This window comes from Eumetopias jubatus, unplaced genomic scaffold (genome assembly GCF_037043125.1).
Source record: "Eumetopias jubatus isolate StellerSeaLion01/CBP00866 unplaced genomic scaffold, mEumJub1_p1.0 scaffold_7, whole genome shotgun sequence".
Taxonomy (NCBI): Eukaryota; Metazoa; Chordata; class Mammalia; order Carnivora; family Otariidae; genus Eumetopias; species Eumetopias jubatus.
In genome coordinates this window covers 78,046,267-78,066,534 of record NW_028274813.1, presented here as the reverse complement: position 1 = coordinate 78,066,534, position 20,268 = coordinate 78,046,267, and the positions used below count along the sequence as shown (strand labels likewise).

Sequence of the window (20,268 nt, the reverse complement as noted above, 5' to 3'; positions counted from 1 at the left end):
GAGAGAAAGTATGGGACTCATATATCTAATAGATACTATATTCAGTACATGTTAATTCATGGAGATTATTTTATACTAAGCCATTATCTTTTCGTTTTCATTGATAGTTAACTGTTTGAATACATTCTGTATTTTTCTTAACATGAATTTTTTTCAGTCAGCTATAGTCAGTTCATACAAGGCATATCTAATGAAATAGAGACTTTAAGCTGATATTTCCTGCTTGTCTTAGCATTTTTTCACAAAAGAAAGGAAGATTTCTTTCCTTTCTACCAAGGGACATTGCATTTCATTTTCTCATTCTTCAGAGAAGCTCGGCTTTTCAGAAGTTACATTATGAACTAATGTCATGAAAATTTGCTGGTCTCAAATAGTTACTTCAGTGTTATACTTTAAATTTGATGCTGATCAAAGCTTAATACCAATTAAGGATTTTGATTAAGAAAAATATATGAAGCATTTAAATTCTTTCAAAGTTTGCTTGATTGAAATATTTCTCATTTTGTATGTCAGAACATTTTCATTTTTTTTTTACCCTTTAAAAAAGAAACTGATAGGGAAAATTTTTCGAATAATGCCATAATTTAGTTATGGATAGCATAAGAAGTAGATATTTTTCAAAGGAAATTTCAGGGACCTCCCTTCTTTCCTGTGGGAAGAGACATACTAATGACAACTATTTTGATTTTCAAACAAGGGAGAAGGGCATAAAAGTTCCACCTTAAATGGTCTTCTCTATATAAATAAGATCTTGACACTGTTCTCTTTAAGGTGTGAAATAATGAGTGCAAAGTCTGCATTTTTTAAATTTCTTTTTCAGGGTACAAAGAAATTGGGTAATAAGTTTTTAGCATAAACCGATATTACAAAATGGTGGGACTCACATGAGAAGTAATTGGATTGCTTAAAAATCACTGATAACTGATAACTTTGGAGAAACTATGTGATAATAACAGCCTTCCAAGAAAGGGAAGGATAATAAATTACTAATCAATTTAATTAAAAATGGGCAGATTAGTAGTAATTAAGAAGAAATTTCCCTTTTGATCCATGCTGTCTTTGGAGAAATGGATGCTTTGCCATTATCTTTATAGTAACCGTCAGTTATGACATAAATTAATGCTAATGTTAAATCTTGACAACTGCTTTGGAAGTTCGTACATGATAATTATAACTATAGTTGAAAGAGATGTTATCAAGTTGTCGGGGACTAAATATTCCTTCTTTTTCTGTATAGAAATAGTAATTTTACTGTAGGATATTTTAAGGACATAAATATTGGAAATATATTGCTTTTATGGAAGATATTGTATAACGAGGTTTTATAGTTAAATCCATTTATGAAACACTGGTGTAAGGATTCCAATAGAGGTCTTACATATTCTAACAAATAATTGAGTAATTATGGAAAAAAACGAATCTAGAAGAACTATAATTCTTCAAGTTAGTGTTTACTCATTCTAAGAAAAAGATGGAATTGCAATTTTTAATCCTTTGACTATTAATGAGCTTTGGAAGCATTTAGATTCATTTTCATTGTAAACATTTATTTATAACAGGTTGCAGTTTTGTGACTTTTATAATGTACGTCAGTCTTTTGGTTTTGTATCTCTTTTTTCCCCAAAATAGTAGAGCTAATTTTTGAGTAGGAGAGGTTTCTTTTTGCAAAGTATGTTGATGACTAATTGCTGAAAAGAAGTCGCAATGATTAACTATTTTGTAGAAGTTTTGAAAACTAATAGAAATGTAATAAGCCTTTATGTCTCATAGATTACCAGGTGATTATGACAAGTAGATACATATGTATATCTCAAAGTTACAAAATAACCTGATTTTCATATAGCTAGCCTTTTTTAATTCTTTAGAATTTATTTAATATTAAAATGTCTCCATGGTTTTCATCTGGATTAATTTGGCATATAGATAACTTGGATTATTTCCGGGAAATACAGTAATTTTCAAATTCTTTGTGTTTTCTTTTTAAGTCATGGAAGAAATGTAATCATTACTGAAGGGTACATGTAAACACCATATCCCTATGGGGAATATATTTAAGGATTAACATACTCATTCTTTCTCCAGTGGTTTGGAGGCACTTCTTACTGTTCCTGGTATCTTCCTCTTTCTTGGTTATTCCCTCTTTTCAAGTAGAGTCCATCTTTAAGAAACTTCCATAGAGAAGGTACTTTGAAATCCTTATATTTTGGCGATGTTCCTTTTCTGCCACCACATTTCATGGATACGTTGTTTGAACTTAAAATTTTAGATTGAAAAGTAATTTTTCCTCAAACCATTGAAGATATTGTGCTATGGTCTGGTAACATTTTGCTGATGAGAAGTTTGAGGCTGATGTGATTTTTGTTCTTTTAAGCTAAGTCGTTTTTCCTCCCTGTTAAATTTTATGATTGTGTCTTTATGGTTGGTGTACTGAAATGTCACAATAATGCATTCGATATTGAAGGTTGCTTCTCCAGTATCTGTTCTGAGCTTCCTGTTGAGTGACAGCATGTGCCTGTCCTTTTTCCCATAATGACCGTTTAGGGATGGTATTAATCCAGGTGAAAGCCAGTCACAACATGGCATTCTCCTGACTATGGTGATTGGATCAGGGATGGTTTTGTTAACCTATGTGTACCAAATAGAATGAAGCCTAGGATGAGAGATGGTTGGCAAAAGATAAACATTTTCTCTAGTACAGAAGGATGTGTGGATGTAAGACCTAGAACTGCTATGGCTTTTTGTTTTTGGATGGAAGAAAACCTGATATCAAATCTGACACAAAACATAGCAGAGCCCATATGATTGCAGTTTGAGGAAGGCTCTGTGACATCCTCTTCCTTTATTTGATAATTTGCTCTCCTGATTCTCTCTATTCTCCTTTTCTGTTACTCTCATTGATCAGATGTTAGACATCCTAGATTGAATCTTCATGTCTCTTGTCTTTTTTCACATTTTCTACCCTTGTGTCATTTTGTTGTACATTATGTGAGATTTCCTTTTTAAATGCCCTACTTTCTTAGCAATCATATTTTCAGTATTCAGTAACTTTGTTTATTGATTGTTTCTTTTTTATAACAGCTTATTTCTCCTTCAATAGATATAACATCAAATTAGTTTTTTTAAACATCATCTTTTGTTTCCTAAAATATTAATGTTTTCTTTAGGGTCTTTTTTCTTTTATTTTTTTCTCTTTCATGTTGTAGTCTTTTCTCAGCTGTTTTGGTTGTGTATTCATATCTAAGAATAAGGCAAGAGCAAAGCTGACTGTGAACATTTTTGATTTTAGAGTTTTCAGCCCCACATCTCACACTTGTCGTACCTGGAGTTCAGGATAATGTAGCCTAGTTTGTTTTCTTCCTTGGCTTTCTTCTCTTCAATACAAATAGTAGGTTACAGCTTCTTATGCTGATTTATCAGTCATTGTTCCTTCTTGATCTGTTGATTCAAGAAATTTATTGAAATCCTTTTGCCATTGATGTCTGCCCCTGCCTGCCCCATATTCTCTTTGTTTTCTAGAGGTTTTACCTTTGTTTTTATTTTAATAAACTCTCTTCATCCAGAAATCTGTGTTAATTTCATTCTAATGGAATTCATTTCATATTCTTCCCAAAGTTGAATATTCAGTTTCAGTCTTCCTCTTCTAATCCTTGCTACTTTTCTTCTCTCATATTCTTTTTCTCATTAGGCATTTTATCTTGGTGTTGATGATCTTAAATTCCTTAATTAACACTTATATTATAATTTGAATATGATAATGAGTAATTGTCTTTGTTTTTTAAACAGAATGTTTACTTTTTATAGAAAAGTTTATAAATAACTGATTTTTTAAAAACTAGATTTTAACTTAATATTTTTAGAAAACATCAATTGCCACTTTACTGTTTGTATTGGTTAGATTTATGTTGATTACAAGAGTTTCCTTCTTGGTTTGTCTCTTTTGCTTTATTCATTTGTTTTGTTTCTTAAATTCCAGATGTGAGTGAAATCATTGGTATTTGTCTTTCTCTGACTGATTTATTTCACTTAGCATTATATTCTCTAGATCCATCCATGTTATTGCAAATGGCAAGATTTCGTTCTTTTTTATCGCTGAATAATATTCCATTGAATATATGTATGCCACCTCTTCTTTATCCATTCATCTATCAATGAACACCTGAGCTGCTTCCATAATTTCACTATTGTAAATAATGCTACAGTAAACATAGGAGTGCGTATATCTTTTCAAATTAGTGTTTTGTATTCTTTGGGTAAATATCCAGTAGTGGAATTATTGGATCATATGTTAGTTCTATTTATAACTTTTTGAGGAACCTCCATACTGTTTTCCACAGTGGCTGCACCAGTTTGCATTACCACCAGTAGTGCACAAGGGTTCCTTTAAGAAAAGGAGACTTTATTGACAATAACCTAAAGATAAGTTTGGCTTCAAGTAAACTAGATACAGGAAACAAATTATATAATCAGAATCTTTTTTTCCCCGTTTCCATCTCTTTCTTTTATTTTCTGTTGATTCCATTCTCTAACTAGATCCTTATAGTCAGAAGATGGTTCCTGGTTACATTCTTCCTGGTTCAAATCTAGTAGAAAAAGCTCCAGTCTTTTAAAATAACTCAAAGGAAAACCCAGTTATATTTTATTGTCGCTTAGTGGCCTGACTTGTATCATCCATGAGCCAGTTGTTGGGAGAAGATGATTTCGTTTGACTGGTAGGCTTAGTTCATATGCCATTCCTGGAGCAAGAGATGGAGTCATGATTACTGGAACTATAGTTTACTATGGTTCTTTTTTTTTTTTCCACTTTAAATTTTTTATTGTTATGTTAATCACCATACATTACATCATTAGTTTTTGATGTACTGTTCCATGATTCATTGTTTGTGCATAACACCCAGTGCTCCACACAGAACATGCCCTCTATAATACCCATCACCAAGCTAACACATCCCCCCACCCCCTCCCCTCTAGAAACCCGTTTGTTTCTCAGAGTCCATCATCTCTCATGGTTCGTCTCTCCCTGCGATTTCCCCCCCTTCATTATTCCCCTCCTACTATCTTCTTCTTCTTTTCTTTTTGCTTAACATATATTGCATTATTTGTTTCAGATGTACAGATCTGTGATTCAACAGTCTTGCACAATTCACAGTGCTCACCATAGCACATACCCTACCCAATCTCTATCACCCAGCCACCCCCTCCCTCCCATCCCCCACCACTCCAGCAACCCTCAGTTTGTTTCCTGAGATGAAGAATTCTTCATATCAGTGAGGTCATATGATACATATCTTTCTTTGATTGACTTATTTCACTCAGCATAACACCCTCCAGTTCCATCCACGTTGTTGCAAATGGCAAGATCTCATTCCTTTTGACGGCTGCATAATATTCCATTGTGTATATATACCACTGCTTCTTTATCCATTCACCTGTCGATGGACATCATGGCTCTTCCCACAGTTTGGCTATTGTGGACATTGCTGCTATAAACATTGGGGTGCACGTACCCCTTCGGATCCCTACATTTGTATCTTTGTGGCAAATACCCAGTAGTGCAATTGCTAGATCGTATGGTAGCTCTATTTTCAACTGTTTGAGGAACCTCCATACTGTTTTCCAGAGTGGTTGCACCAGCTTGCATTCCCACCAACAGTGTAGGAGGGTTCCCCTTTCTCCGCATCCCCGCCAACATCTGTCGTTTCTTGACTTGTTAATTTTACCCATTCTGACGGGTGTGAGGTGGTGTCTCATTGAGGTTTTGATTTGGATTTTCCTGATGCCGAGCGACATTGAGCACTTTTTCATGTATCTGTTGGCCATTTGGATGTCTTCTTTGGAAAAATGTCTGTTCATGTCTTCTACCCATTTCTTCATTGGATCATTTGTTCTTTGGGTGTTGAGTTTGATAAGTTCTTTATAGATTTTGGATATTAGCCCTTTACCTGATATGTCATTTGCAAATATTTTCTCCCATTCTGTCGGTTGTCTTTTGGTTTTGTTGACTGTTTCTTTTGCTGTGTAAAAGCTTTTTTACTTGATGAAATCCCAATAGTTCATTTTTGTCCTTGATTCCCTTGCCTTTGGCGATGTTTCGAGAAATAAGTTGCTGCGACTGAGGTAAAAGAGGTTGCCGCCTGTGTTCTCCTTTAGGATTTTGATGGACTCTTGTCTCACATTTAGGTCTTTCAACCATTTGGAGTCTATTTTTGTGTGTGGTGTAAGGAAATGGTCCAGTTTCATTCTTCTGCATGTGGCTGTCCAATTTTCCCAACACCATTTGTTGAAGAGACTGTCTTTCTTCCATTGGACATTCTTTCCTGCTTTGTCAAAGATTAGTTAACCATAGAGTTGAGAGTCCATTTCTGGGCTCTCTATTCTGTTCTATTGATCTATGTGTCTGTTTTTGTGCCAGTATCATACTGTCTTGATGACAGCTTTGTAATAGAGCCAGAAGTCCGGAATTCTGATGCTGCCAGCTTTGCTTTTCTTTTTCAACGGCCCTCTGGCTATTCGGAGTGTTTTCTGGTTCCATACAAATTTTAGGATTATTTGTTCCATTTCTTTGAAAACAATGGATGGTACTTTGATGGGGATTGCAATGAATGTGTAGATTGCTCTAGGTAGCATTGATGTCTTCACAATGTTTGTTCTTCCAATCCATGAGCATGGAAGGTTTTTCCATTTCTTTGTGTCTTCCTCAATTTCTTTCGTGAGTATTCTATAGTTTTCTGAGTACAGATCCATTGCCTCTTTGGTTAGATTCATTCCTAGGTATCTTATGGTTTTGGGTGCAACTGTAAATGGGATCGACTCCTTAATTTCTCTTTCTTCTGTCTTGTTGTTGGTGTATAGGAATGCCACTGATTTCTGTGCATTGATTTTATATCCTGCCACTTGACTGAATTCCTGTATGAGTTCTAGCAGTTTTGGGGTGGAGTCTTTTGGGTTTTCCACATACAGTATCATATCATCTGCAAAGAGTGAGAGTTTGATTTCCTCCTTGCCGATTTGGATGCCTTTGATTTCTTTTTGTTGTCTGATTGCTGTGGCTAGGACTTCTAATACTATGTTGAATAGCAGTGGTGATAGTGGACATCCCTGCCACGTTCCTGACCTTAGGGGGACAGCTCTCAGTTTTTCCCCATTGAGAATGATATTCGCTGTAGGTTTTTCATAGATGGCTTTTATGGTATTAAGGTATGTACCCTCTATCCCTATACTCTGAAGAGTTCTGATCAAGAAAGGATGCTGTACTTTGTCAAATGCTTTTTCTGCATCTGTTGGGAGGATCATATGATTCTCGTTCTTTCTTTTGTTTATATATTGTATCACGTTGATTGATTTGCAGATGTTAAACCAACCTTGCAGCCCAGGGATAAATCCCACTTGGTCGTGGTGAATAATCTTTTTAATGTACTGTTGGATCCTATTGGCTAGTACTTTGGTGAGAATTTTTGCATCCATGTTCATCAAGGATATTGGTCTGTAATTCTCCTTTTTGATGGGGTCTTTGGTTTTGGATCAAGGTAATGGTGGCCTCATAAAATGAGTTTGGAAGTTTTCCTTCCATTTCTATTTTTTGGAACAGTTTCAGGAGAATAGGTATTAATTTGTCTTTAAATGTTTGGTAGAATTCCCCTGGGAAGTCGTCTGGCCCTGGGCTTTTGTTTGTTGGGAGATTTTTGATGACTGCTTCAATTTCCTTAGTGGTTAAAGGTCTGTTCAGGTTTTCTGTTTCTTCCTGGTTCAGTTTTGGTAGTGGATACATGTCTAGGAAAGCATCCATTTCTTCCAGCTTATCTAATTTACTGGCATAGAGTTGCTCATAATATGTTCTTATAATTGTTTGTATTTCTTTGGTATTGGTTGTGATCTCTCCTCTTTCATTCATGATTTTGTTGATTTGGGTCATTTTTCTTTTTGATGTCTGGCCAGGGGTTTATCAAACTTGTTAATTCTTTCAAAGAACCAGCTCCTAGTTTCGTTGATCTGTTCTACTGTTCTTTTGGTTTCTGTTTCATTGATTTCTGCTCTGATGTTTATTATTTCTCTTCTCCTGCTGGGTTTAGACTTTATTTGCTGTTTTGTCTCTAGCTCCTTTAGGTGTAGGGTTAGGTTGTATATTTGAGACCTTTCTTGTTTCTTGAGAAAGGCTTGTATTGCTCTATACTTTCCTCTCAGGACTACCTTTGCTGCATCCCAAAGATTTTGAACAGTTGTGTTTTTATTTTCATTGGTTTCCATGAATTTTTAAAATTCTTGTTTAATTTCCTGGTTGACCCATTCATTCTTTAGTAGGATGCTCTTTAGCCTCCATGTATTTGAGTTCTTTCTGACTTTCCTCTTGTGATTGAGTTCTAGTTTCAAAGCATTGTGGTCTGAAAATACGCAGGGAATGATCCCAATCTTTTGGTACTGGTTGAGACCTGATTTGTGACCTAGGATGGGATCTATTCTGGAGAATGTTCCATGGGCACTAGAGAAGAATGTGTATTCCATTGCTTTGGGTAGAATGTTCCAAATATGTCTGTGAAGTCCATTTGGTCCAGTGTGTCATTTAAAGTCTTTATTTCCTTGTTGATCTTTTGCTTAGATGATCTGTCCATTTCAGTCGGGGGGGGTGTTAAAGTCCCCCACTATTAATGTGTTGTTGTCAGCGTGTTTCTTTGCTTTTGTTATCAATTGCCTACATAATTGGTTGCTCCCATGTTAGGGGCATAGATATTTACAATTGTTAGATCTTCTTGTTGGATAGACCCTTTAAGTAGGATATAGTGTCCTTCCTCATCTCTTAGTACAGTCTTTGTTTTAAAATCTAATTTGTCTGATAAAAGGATTGCCACCCCAGGTTTCTTTTGTTGTCCATTAGCATGGTAAATGGTTTTCCACCCCCTCACTTTCAATGTGGGGGTGCCTTTGGGTCTAAAATGAGTCTCATGCAGACAGCATATTGATGGGTCTTGTTTTTTAATCCAATCTGATAGCCTGTGTCTTTTGTTTGGGGCATTTAGCCCATTTACATTCAGGGTAACTATTGAAAGGTATGAATTTAGTGTCATTGTATTGCCTGTAAGGTGACTCTGCTGTATATTGTCTGTGTTCCTTTCTGGTCTATGCTGCTTTTAGGCTCTCTCTTTGCTTAGAGGACCCCTTTCAATATTTCTTGGTTTCGTGTTTGCCAATTCCTTTAGTTTTTGTTTGTCCTGGAAGCTTTTTATCTCTTCTTCTATTTTCAAAGAGAGTGTAGCTGGATATAGTATTCTTGGCTGCATATTTTTCTCATTTAGTGCTCTGAAGATATTCTGCCAGTCCTTTCTGGCCTGAGAGGTCTCTGTGGATAGGTCTGTTGCCAATCTAATGTTTCTACCATTATAGGTTACATATCTCTTCTCCCGAGCTGTTCAAGATTTTCTCTTTGTCTCTGAGACTCGTAAGTTTTACTATTAGATGTCGGGGTGTTGACCTATTTTTATTGATTTTGAGAGGGGTTCTCTGTGCCTCCTGGATTTTGATGCCTGTTTCCTTCCCCACAATAGGGAAATTCTCTGCTATATTTTGCTCCAATATACCTTCTGCCCCTCTCTCTCTTTCTTCTTCTTCTGGGATCCCAAGTATTCTAATGTTTCATCTTATTGTATTGCTTATCTCTCGAATTCTGCCCTCGTGATCCAGTAATTGTTTATCTCTCTTTTTCTCAGCTTCTTTATTTTCCATCATTTGGTCTTCTATATTGCTGATTCTCTCTTCTGCCTCATTTATCCTAGAAGTTAGTGCCTCCATTTTTTATTGCACCACATGAATAGCCTTTTTGATTTTGACTTGGTTAGATTTTAGTTCTTTTATTTCTCCAGAAAGGTTTCTCTAATAACTTCCATGCTATTTTCAAGCTGAGCTAGTATCTTTAAAATCATGATTCTGAACTCTAGGTCTGACATCGCTCTAATATCCGTATTGAGTAGCTCCCTGTCAGACGGTACTACTTCTTGTTCTTTTTGTTGAGGTGATTTTTTCCATCTTGTCATTTTGTCCAGAGGAGAATAGAGGAATGAGAGAATAAAATGCTAACCAGTTAACAATGTCCCCAGAAAATATACTTTAATCAAATCAGAAAAGACCTGAAACCAGGGGAAAACAAATGGAAAGAAAGAAAAAAGAAAGAGAAAAGAAGGAAAAAAAAAGATAAAAACAAACAAAAACAGAACAAAACAAAAAAAACAGAATATGATCAAATATGATCCCGTTATTGTATAGATCAGTGCCACACACTAGATTTTGGGTGTATTTTGGTCTGTTAGAAGAAAGTGCCTCCTACAATTTTAAGGAAAGAAAGACATATATATACAAAATAAGAGTTGATACTATGAAGGGATGGAATATGAGTGTAAAGATGGAAAGTATAAAAAACTTTAAAAAAGGAATTGATAAGTAGATGAAAAAAGAAATGGAGTAAAAAAAAAAGGAAAGAAAGAAAAAAAAAGGGGGAGAGAATGTGATCAGGCAGGAGACTAGAACAAAGCCATACCCTAGAGATTTAGGGTATATTTTGATATGTTAGAAGAAAGTGTGTCTCAGAATTTTATAAAGAGAACAAATTATATATTTATGCCAAACATAAGGGTAACTACTATGAAGGGATAGAATATGACTCTATATGAAAAATAAAAATGTTTTTTTAAAAAATAGGGATTGATAAGATGTTGGTTTAAAAAGGGAAAAAGAAAAATTCGAATAAAAAAACAGTTAAATTAACTTTGAAAAACTAATGAATCATGGTAAAAAAGCCATGAATTGTATGTGCAGTATTCCCCTAGCGCTGGAGTTCTCCTTGATGGGTAAACTTGGTCTTGGCTGGTGGTTCTTGCTGATCTTCTGGGGGAGGGGCTTGTTGCCGTGGTTCCCAAAAGTCTTTGCTGGAGGCAGAATTGTCCCGCCCTTGCTGGTCCTGGCTAAGCAATCTGCTCGGGTTTGCTCTCAGAAGCTTTTGTTCCCTGCAAGCTTTCCGAACAGCTTTGGAGGACGAGAGTGAAATTGCGGTCTCCCAATCTCTGCCCGGAGGAGCCGAGAACTCGGGGCCCCACTCCTCAGTGCATCCCCAGAGAAAAGCAGTCAATCACTCCCGTCTCTCTGGTCTCTGGCCACACTCTGTACTCACCTGCTTTGTGACTGAGCATTTCTATCTCTGGCACCCGACTCGGTGTGGAGTCTCCAAACCCAGCAGATCCCTTCGGTGCGCTCCCACGCCACTCCTCCCCAGGGAGGAAGGGAGTCTCCCCGGCTTTGCCGCTTGCTGGGTTCCTGCTGGAGGAGCAGTGGCCCCACTGTCACCGATCACAGTTTATGGCAACCCTGAGCTGAGAGCCCGCACCTCGGCTCCATCTTTGCAGCTCGTTTCCCTGGTCTCATACCTCGGAACTCTGCCACACTCAGGGACCCCCGGTCTTTCTGTGACCCCCGAGGGTCCTGAGACCACAGTTTCCCACGAGGGCTCCACCCCCTGCTTAGCCACTGGAGCGATGTCCCTCAGTGGAGCCGACTTCTAAAAGTTCCGATTTTGTGCTCCGCGGCTCTATCACTTGCCAGAAGCGGCCAACGGAAATCCCCTCCCCCGCCATCTATCCTCCCGAATATCGCCTCAGATTCACTTCTCCGCACATCCTACCTTCCAGAAAGTGGTCGTTTTTCTGTTCAGTGTTGTTGCTATCCTTTTCTTCCATCTCCTGAGTTCTTCGAACTCAACAGGAGATTTGTAGGTGTTCAGAATGGTTTGATCCCTATCCAGCTGAATTCCTGAGACCAGATGAAATCCAGGTCTCCTACTCCTCCGCCATTTTGCTCCACCCCCTCCTATTTTACTGTGGTTCTGTGGGAAGAACCCATTAGGGATAAAGTGGGTCTCCAAATACAAAGCAGGCTGTTGCTGGTAGAAGTGCAAACTGTGTCAGGGAGGTAAAAAGCAGCAGGTTTCCTGAAAAATAAATAGGTTTCAGCTGCTTACAAACTTGGACACCATCCTAAATGGTTCTTCTTTCAGTATCTCCGTCCCTCCTTTCTTCCATCTCTTCTCTACCTCCTTCCCTCTTACCCTCTTTCAAAAATAGTTGATCATTGGAACCACAACAGTGAGCTTATACTCTGGGACTTGTATTCAGTTGCTCATGATTTCTCCACCTTAATATTCTATAGGCATGATAAACTCAACAAATTCAAAATTTACTCATTCTCTTTCTGCACGAACTTGCTCCATTTCCTATATTTCCCTCTTAGTTAAAATCATCCTCATTTACCCTATCACCTAAGTCTAACCTGGAGCCTCACTACTTTCTCTCAATTCCCATGCCAACCACTACTATTAGATCTCTAGGACTTGTTGATATTGCTTCCGTGACTTCTGATATCTGACCCTTTGCTCTCATTCTCACCATTCCTGGTTTTTCACCTGTAGTGTGCAGGAGTCTCCTAACTTATTAACTTGCCTTCAGTATTGCCTTGTGCACCATTCAGCCCCTCTACTATACATATCTGCATAAATACTTAAATAACCCGGGATTAAGACAAACAACAAACACATTAGCCTGATACAAAAGACTCTTTAAGAAGAGATCCTTGCATTCCTGCCTGTCTGATTCTGTCATTCCCACACAAATTTCTGGGTTCAAGTTATAATGAACTAATTAGGTTTCTAGGAGATTGCTTTTCATGTCTAAATCTTTGCCTGTCCTTTTCCATACTCTGATCTCTATGCTGAAGAACCTCTTCTCACCTCATACCCTTCTATGAAATTGGGTCTCATTTATCTACTTCCTATCTTTTCCTTGTCTGCTTGTCTATACCTTTACAGTTTTTCTCATGACATTAGTAGGATTGCTTATGTGACTGTCTCTTGCTAGACCGTGAGACCCTCAAAGACATAGGCAGGGGCGCCTGGGTCGCTCAGTCGATAAGCGTCTGCCTTCAGCTCAGGTCATGATCCCAGGCTCCTGGGATCGAGTCCCGCATCGGGCTCCCTGCTCCGCAGAGGATCTGCTTCTCCCTCTCCCACTCCCCCTGCTTGTGTTCCCTCTCTCACTGTATCTCTCTCTGTCAAATAAATAAAATCTTAAAAAAAAAAAAGACATAGGCAGTACTCTTCATTTTTATATCTCTAGTGTCCAACAGTATTTCCAGCAAATGGATGACTTTTAAAGGATTGTTGAACAAATTAGTCCAAACTTTAACAAATTATATTTTATATAATAATTTATCTAATTCAGGGGAGCCACAACACTGTTACAAAATACAATGTAAAAGCATTAGTAAATTCATTTTTTGTTTTTCCACTTAGAAGCTTACATGGAATAGGCATCATTGTGAAACTTTGCAAAATAAGATATCCTATCAGATTTGGCAGTGTAACTATTAAGTGTACCAAGAATAATTTCCAGCTGCAGAATATTTTATAAAAATGCTGAACAGACACTTTTTCAAATTGTTTTTGGTATCTGCATGTTAGGAAACACGCTTATTATGGTGGAAAATTGCTCTGTGGATCTCTTTTCACTTTGAATCTTGGTGAAAAAAAACCCTAGGTGGTTGGGTGGCTTGAAGCAAATCCAAAGGGTTTAGAGTATGAGAAACATATAAGAGGGCCTTAAGATTTTCAGGGAGGACCCAGACATACTGTTAATTAAACAGGCACCTAGCCCTGTAGAGATTGCTCCTGGCTCTTCAGCATTGCACAGCTTGCCTCAAGCCCTGTCAGTTCCTAAGATTTTGGACATTAAACCTGGTCCCTTGGCGCAAGAAATGTTTTGCTAGTATCGATTCTGGACCCCAAACAGAATAGTTGGAATTAGCACAGACAAGTGTCATTTTGACTCCCAGGTGTGATTTTATTGAGGCTGTGTTATCGCCGGCCCTTCAGACAATAAGGTCAAGCATGCATAGAAAGCACATGATGGAAGATCTGTCTGGAAATAAAATGTTGGATTATACTTGTCAATTATTATAGTTTGTAAACTTATCACAGATCTAGAGTCTTCATCTGTAGATTCCCCCTAAAGCCTAGAAAATGTGACTACCTTATTGTAGCAAAATGATCATTCTGTCTCCTCGATCTTGAACTTTCTCTAATATCACTGAGAGTGTATGTATATTAAAGAGGCACATGTATACTATATTTTTTGCCTGACTCACTGCCTCTATAAATTCACTTGTTGACTTTTATGTACGTGTATTCCATTCTTCCACAAACTGTAGATTTCTATTTTAACATCTACTCTATATATTTTAAAGTATGTGGGTATATTTGACTTGTCTTTCAAGCCTCTGTTGTCTGTGTCCTATTGACTTTTTGTCTTTTTTCCTGACTATTCTACCGTTTATGTTGTAAGAAACTTTTTGTAGATATCTACTTTGGAGTTGTGTTGTCTAAGACACTAGATGTATGTTTCTGTCCTACAGTCTTTTACTTCATCTCTAGACCTGTAGTTTACCTTGTCTTTGTTATATTGTCTATTAAATGACTGAGAAAATATTATCAAAACTTAAAAATATAAATTACTTTATTCATTTATTGTCATCCTTAACATATTTTTGTAGCACAGGACTTTATTGATAATCACACAACAATATGATAGATCTTAAACTGATCTTTTTACATCTACTTCCCTCCCCCCTTTTTTTTAAGAGAGATGGAGCACATGCACATGCAACCAGGGGTGAGGAAGGGCAGAGGGAGAAAGAGAATCCCATGTGGGGCTCAATCTCATGACCCTGAGATCATGACCTGAACTGAAATCAGGAGTCAGACTCTTAACCAACTAAGCCACCCAGGCACCCCATGACTTTCCCTTTTAAATTGGGAACATCTTCATTCAGCAGATTTATAGTTCCTAAATCATACAATAGCCATAAAAAGCAAAGATAAGATCAATAAATATTTAGAGTTTTTTAAATTATTATTATTGTTAAGAGATGATTCAATGGAGGCCTTCTCTGTGACATGCTGATGTGAGAAAAAATTGAGTGAATCCAAAGATTGTATTAATTGACCTTGACTTTTCCTGTTAACTTTAACTTGATACTACTGCAATTTAGACTCTTTTATGTCTTTCATTCTGCAAACATTAATAGGATGCTTATAATGTACCAGTAGTGTAAAGAGATGTATGAGATAGTCTCAGCCTTCACAGAGCCTGAGGAGATAAGACACATACACAAAGAAAATATTACAAGGTAGAACTGCCACTGGAGAATGCAATTTAAAGGGCTAGAGGGATTCTGAGGAAAAAGCATCTTGTGTTGGGGCATTGGGAGGGTCTTACGGGGGAAATTACATTTGTTATCCTTGAGGGTTGTTTCGATTTTGACAAAGGCAGCATGGGTGATTGGCTTAAAGAAAGTTGCAAATTAGGGGCAGAGCTTAGCCAAAGTCATGGAAGCAGGAAATCATGAGATATATTAGGGAAATAGCAAGAAGTTCAATGTGGCTAGAGCTCAGAGTTTGAGGAGTAGTGGAAAATCAGTCTGAAAGGTTGATTGAAGCAAAAAGAGTGTCTTAAATTTTAAGCCAAGGGTTATCTAGGCAGTAGAAAGCCCCTAAGGTGGTATTTTAAGGTGGTATGTGTCACACCATTTTCTTTCCCTTTAAATGAAAGAGATTAGAATAAAATAGAAAAATATCAAAATGCATTGTACGTAGTAAGGTTAATTATATTTTGTGAAATGTGCATTCACATGTGTGTGTATGCATGTATATTATGTATATTCTAGGCTGTTAAATTGTTATGGTTAAACAAATTTGAGAAGAAATGGATGCTTTCTCATAGACATATAAACTACCAAAACTGAACCAGGAAGAAATAGAAAACCTGAACAGACTCATAACCAGTAAGGAAATTGAAGCAGTAATCAAAAATTTCCCAATAAACAAGAGCCCAGGGCCAGATGGCTTCCCAGGGGAATTCTACCAAACATTTAAAGATGAATGAATACTTATTCTTCTGAACCTGTTCCAAAATTAATAAATAAAATAGAAATGGAAAGAAAACTTCCAAACTCATTTTATGAAGCCAGCATTACCTTGATCCCAAAACCAGACAAAGACCCCATGAAAAAGAATTACAGACTAATATCCCTGATGAACATGGATGCAAAAATTCTCACCAAAATATTGTCCAATAGGATCCAACAGTACATTAGAAGGATTACTCACCACGACCAACTAGGATTTATTCCTGGGCTGCAAGTTGGTTCAACATCCACAAATCAGTGTGATACAATAAATTAATAAAAGAAAGGACAAGAACCGTATGATCCTCTCAATAGATGCAGAAAAAGCATTTGATAAAGTACAGCATCCTTTCTTGATTAAAACTCTTCACAGTGTAGGGATAGAGAGTACGTACATACCTCAATATCATAAAAGCCATCTATGAAAAACCCACAGCAAATATCATTCTCAATGGGGAAAAACAGATCTTTTCCCCTAAGGTCAGGAACATGGCAGGGATGTCCACTATCACCACTGCTATTCAACATAGTACTAAAGTCCTCAGCAATCAGACAACAAAAAGAAATCAAAGGCATCCAAATCGGCAAAGAGGAAGTCAAACTCTCACTCTTTGCAGATGTTATGATACTTTATGTGAAAACCCAAAAGACTGTACCCCAAAACTGCTAGAACTCATACAGGAATTCAGTAAAGTGGCCGGATATAAAATCAATGCACAGAAATCAGATGCATTTCTATACACCAACAACAAGACAGAAGAAAGAGAAATGATGGAGTCGATCCCATTTACAATTGCACCCAAAACCATAAGATACCTAGGAATAAATCTAACCAAAGAGGCAACGGATCTGTACTCAGAAAACTATAGAATACTCATGAAAGAAGTTGAGGAAGACACAAAGAAATGGAAAAACATTCCATTCTCATGGATTGGAAGAACAAATATTGTGAAGATGTCTATGCTACCTAGAGCAATCTACACATTTAATGCAATCCCTATCAAAATACCATCAACTTTTTTCAAAGAAATGAAAGCAGAGGTGGATTGATAGGGCTTGATGGTGGCTTAAACAAAAAGATGGTATTTAAATAAAAAGTGATAGGGAGTCTATATAAAGTACTTTGTAAACTAACAGTTCCATTGCTAATTAATTCAGATTTCACTGGGCAGTATTGATAATAAAAGTGAATTACAATAGCTATATATTACAAATTTTATGATATTAAATTTTACAGCACCCTATCTTTGTCATCTCTTTAGTATAGGATGGTATAGAAGATGCTCATATCAAGCTGGGGTCATTTAATCAAGATTAACTCCTAATAAATGTTAGTCTTACAACAGGTGTTGGCAAGGATGTGGAGAAAAATGAACCCTCTTGCACTGTTGGTGGGAATGCAAACTGGTACAGCCACTCTAGAAAACAATGTGGAGGTTCCTCAGAAAGTTAAAAATAGAACTATCATATGATCCAGCAATTGCATTACTGGATATTTACCCAAAGAATACAAAAACACAAACTCAAAAGAATACATGCACTGCTATGTTTATAGCAGCTTTATTTACAATAGCCAAGTTATAGAAGCAACCCAACTATCCATTGATTGATGAATGGATAAAGAGGTGATGTATCTATACATACACACACACACACACACACACACACACACACACAGAGGAATATTATTCAGCCATAAAAAAGAATGAAATCTTGGGGTGCCTGGGTGGCTCAGTCGGTTAAGCGTCCGCCTTCAGCCCAGGTCATGATTCCAGTGTCCTGGGATGGAGCTCTGCATCAGGCTCCCTGCTCGGCGGGGAGACTTCTCCTTCTCCCTCCACTGTTCCCCCTGCTTGTGCTCTCTCACTCTCTCTCTGTCAAGTAAATAAATAAAATCTTTAAGAAAAAAAAAAGAGAATGAAATCTTGCCATTTGTAATAACATGGGTAGAGCTAGAGAGTATAATGCTAAGCGAAATCAGAGGAAGTTAAATACCATATGATTTCACTCATAGGTAGAATTTAAGAAATAAAACAAATGAGCAAAGGGAAAAAGACAAACCAAGAAGGAGACTCTTTTTAACTATAGAGAACAAACTGATGGTTACCAGAGGGGAGAGGGGTGAGGAGTGGGGAGATGGGCGAAATAGTTAGTTGACAGAGATTGAGGAGTGTACTTGTTTTGATGAGTACCCAGTGATTAAAATAAAAAATAAATAAATAAATGTTAGTCTTGATGGTCCTTTTAATTGAACATTTAATTTTTTTTCATATTATATGTGGTACATAGCAACTAAAATATTTTATCCTTTTTTCTCAATTCTAAATAAAATCACCTACTGTGAACTCACAGGAGGAAGCAAAATGTATATTAATGAGTTTATCATAATAATGCATTTAGGTGGGATTTAAATTATCATAATAATTGCATTGAAACGTTATTTACTGGTTTTTACCAGTAAATTACTGGTAATGACTGGTAAATTACTGGTAAACCAGTAAATTACTGGTATTTACATGTAAAATATAGTCTTTTTAGCTTTATTGATATAATTGACATGTAATATTATATAAGTTTAAGGTGTACAATGCTTTGACTTGGTGCATTTATAAATTGCAAAACAATTATCATCCTAGCATTAGCTAACACCTCCATTCCATCACTTAAATTACCATTTCCTTTTGTAGTGAGAACATTTAAGATCTACCTTTTTGTGCTGTACATTAGATCCCCAGAACTTGTTAATCTTATAGCTAGAAATCAACATCTTCCTATTGACCCCACCCCCCCAGCCCTTGGTGACCACCACTCTAGTCTCTGTTTCTCTGGGTTTGGATTTTTTTAGATTCCACATGTGTTTTTCTCTGACTTATTTCACTTAGTATAATGAGATATATGTATATCACATGTTCCTTATCCATTTATCTGTTGATTGGTTAGGTTGTTCCCATATCTTGGCTGTTGGGAATAATGCAGCAGTGAACAATGGGAGTGCAGATTATCTCTTTGAGACCCTGTTTTCATTTCCTTTGAATATATACCCAGCGGTGGGATTGCTGGGTCATATGGTTTTAGTTTTTTTCAAGAACCTCCATACTGTTTTTCCATAAGCAGCTGTACCAATTTACATTCCTACCAACAGTGCCCAGGTATTCCCTTTTCTCCACACCCTCACCAGCACTTGTTATCTATTGCCTTTTTGATGATAGCCATTTTAACAAATGTGAGGTGATATCTCATTGTGGTTTTGATTTGCATTTCTCTGATGATTAATGATGTTGAGCACCTTTTCATGTACCTGTTGGCCATTTGGATGTCTTATTTGAAAAGATACCTATTCCATTCCACTGCCCATTTATTTGTGAGGGGGTTTTGTTGTTGTTTTTGCTCTTTTGTTTTGTTTGCTAGTGAATCGTATGAATTCTTTATATATTTTAGGTATTAACCTTTTATCTGATATATGATTTGCAGGTATCTTATTCTGTAGATATCTTTTCATTTTGTTGATTGTTTCTCTAGCTATGCAGATTTTTTTAGTTTGATTTAGCTGCACTTATTTACAAAATATAAAGTCTAAATAGGTTCTGTAGGCTTTTGGGCATCATGTCAGATTGAACCTGGCTTCAGGCCTGTAAATTAATTGACCCCTTATATTCCATTTATGGTTTTCCTCTCACTCTATAATTTATCCTTCAAACTCCTGCCAGATTAGTTTTACTAAAGTGTAGATGCAATCACATTCCTCTCTTCACCAAAAATCTTTGTTGCTTACCATTGATTTGTCAGGTCCTCTATTATATGACTTCAACTTATCTTTCATCTTTTCCCAGTATTCCCCTACACGGAACCTACTTTCCATCTATACTAGACTATGTTAGAGCTCATTTTTCCCCCCACAGTCCATGTCTTTCCTGCATAGTGCTGTGTTATAGGCAGAAATAACCTTTCCTCTCCAATTGCGTCTTTCACATGTCATCTCCTTTGGTATTTTCCTTCAAATGCCCCTACTGAATGTAATATCTTCCTCTCTGGAACCTTCATATAACATTGTGTTTCTCTTATAGTACTTAATCTATCTCGATATACAGAGCTACTAGGTTTTGTTTTGTTTTGTTTATCTTGTGGATTTTTGTTTAAAGATTTTAAGTACCTTGAGAAGCAGGGATTGTATTTCATTTTTTATTTTTTATGGAACTTTATACAACTGTTGAACTATACAGGCATTGTGTTTAACTATACTCCTCTGGAATTCATTTATTGCATCTGTAAACTATGGATATA

The 20,268-nt window shown here is 36.7% G+C and overlaps 1 protein-coding gene across 4 annotated transcripts in view; it reads left to right on the top strand.

Annotated features, from left to right (window-relative positions):
* Positions 1-20,268, top strand: part of DPH6 (diphthamine biosynthesis 6) — a 196,461-nt gene that overhangs the window by 17,923 nt on the left and 158,270 nt on the right. The gene's annotated exons all lie outside the window — the stretch shown is intronic.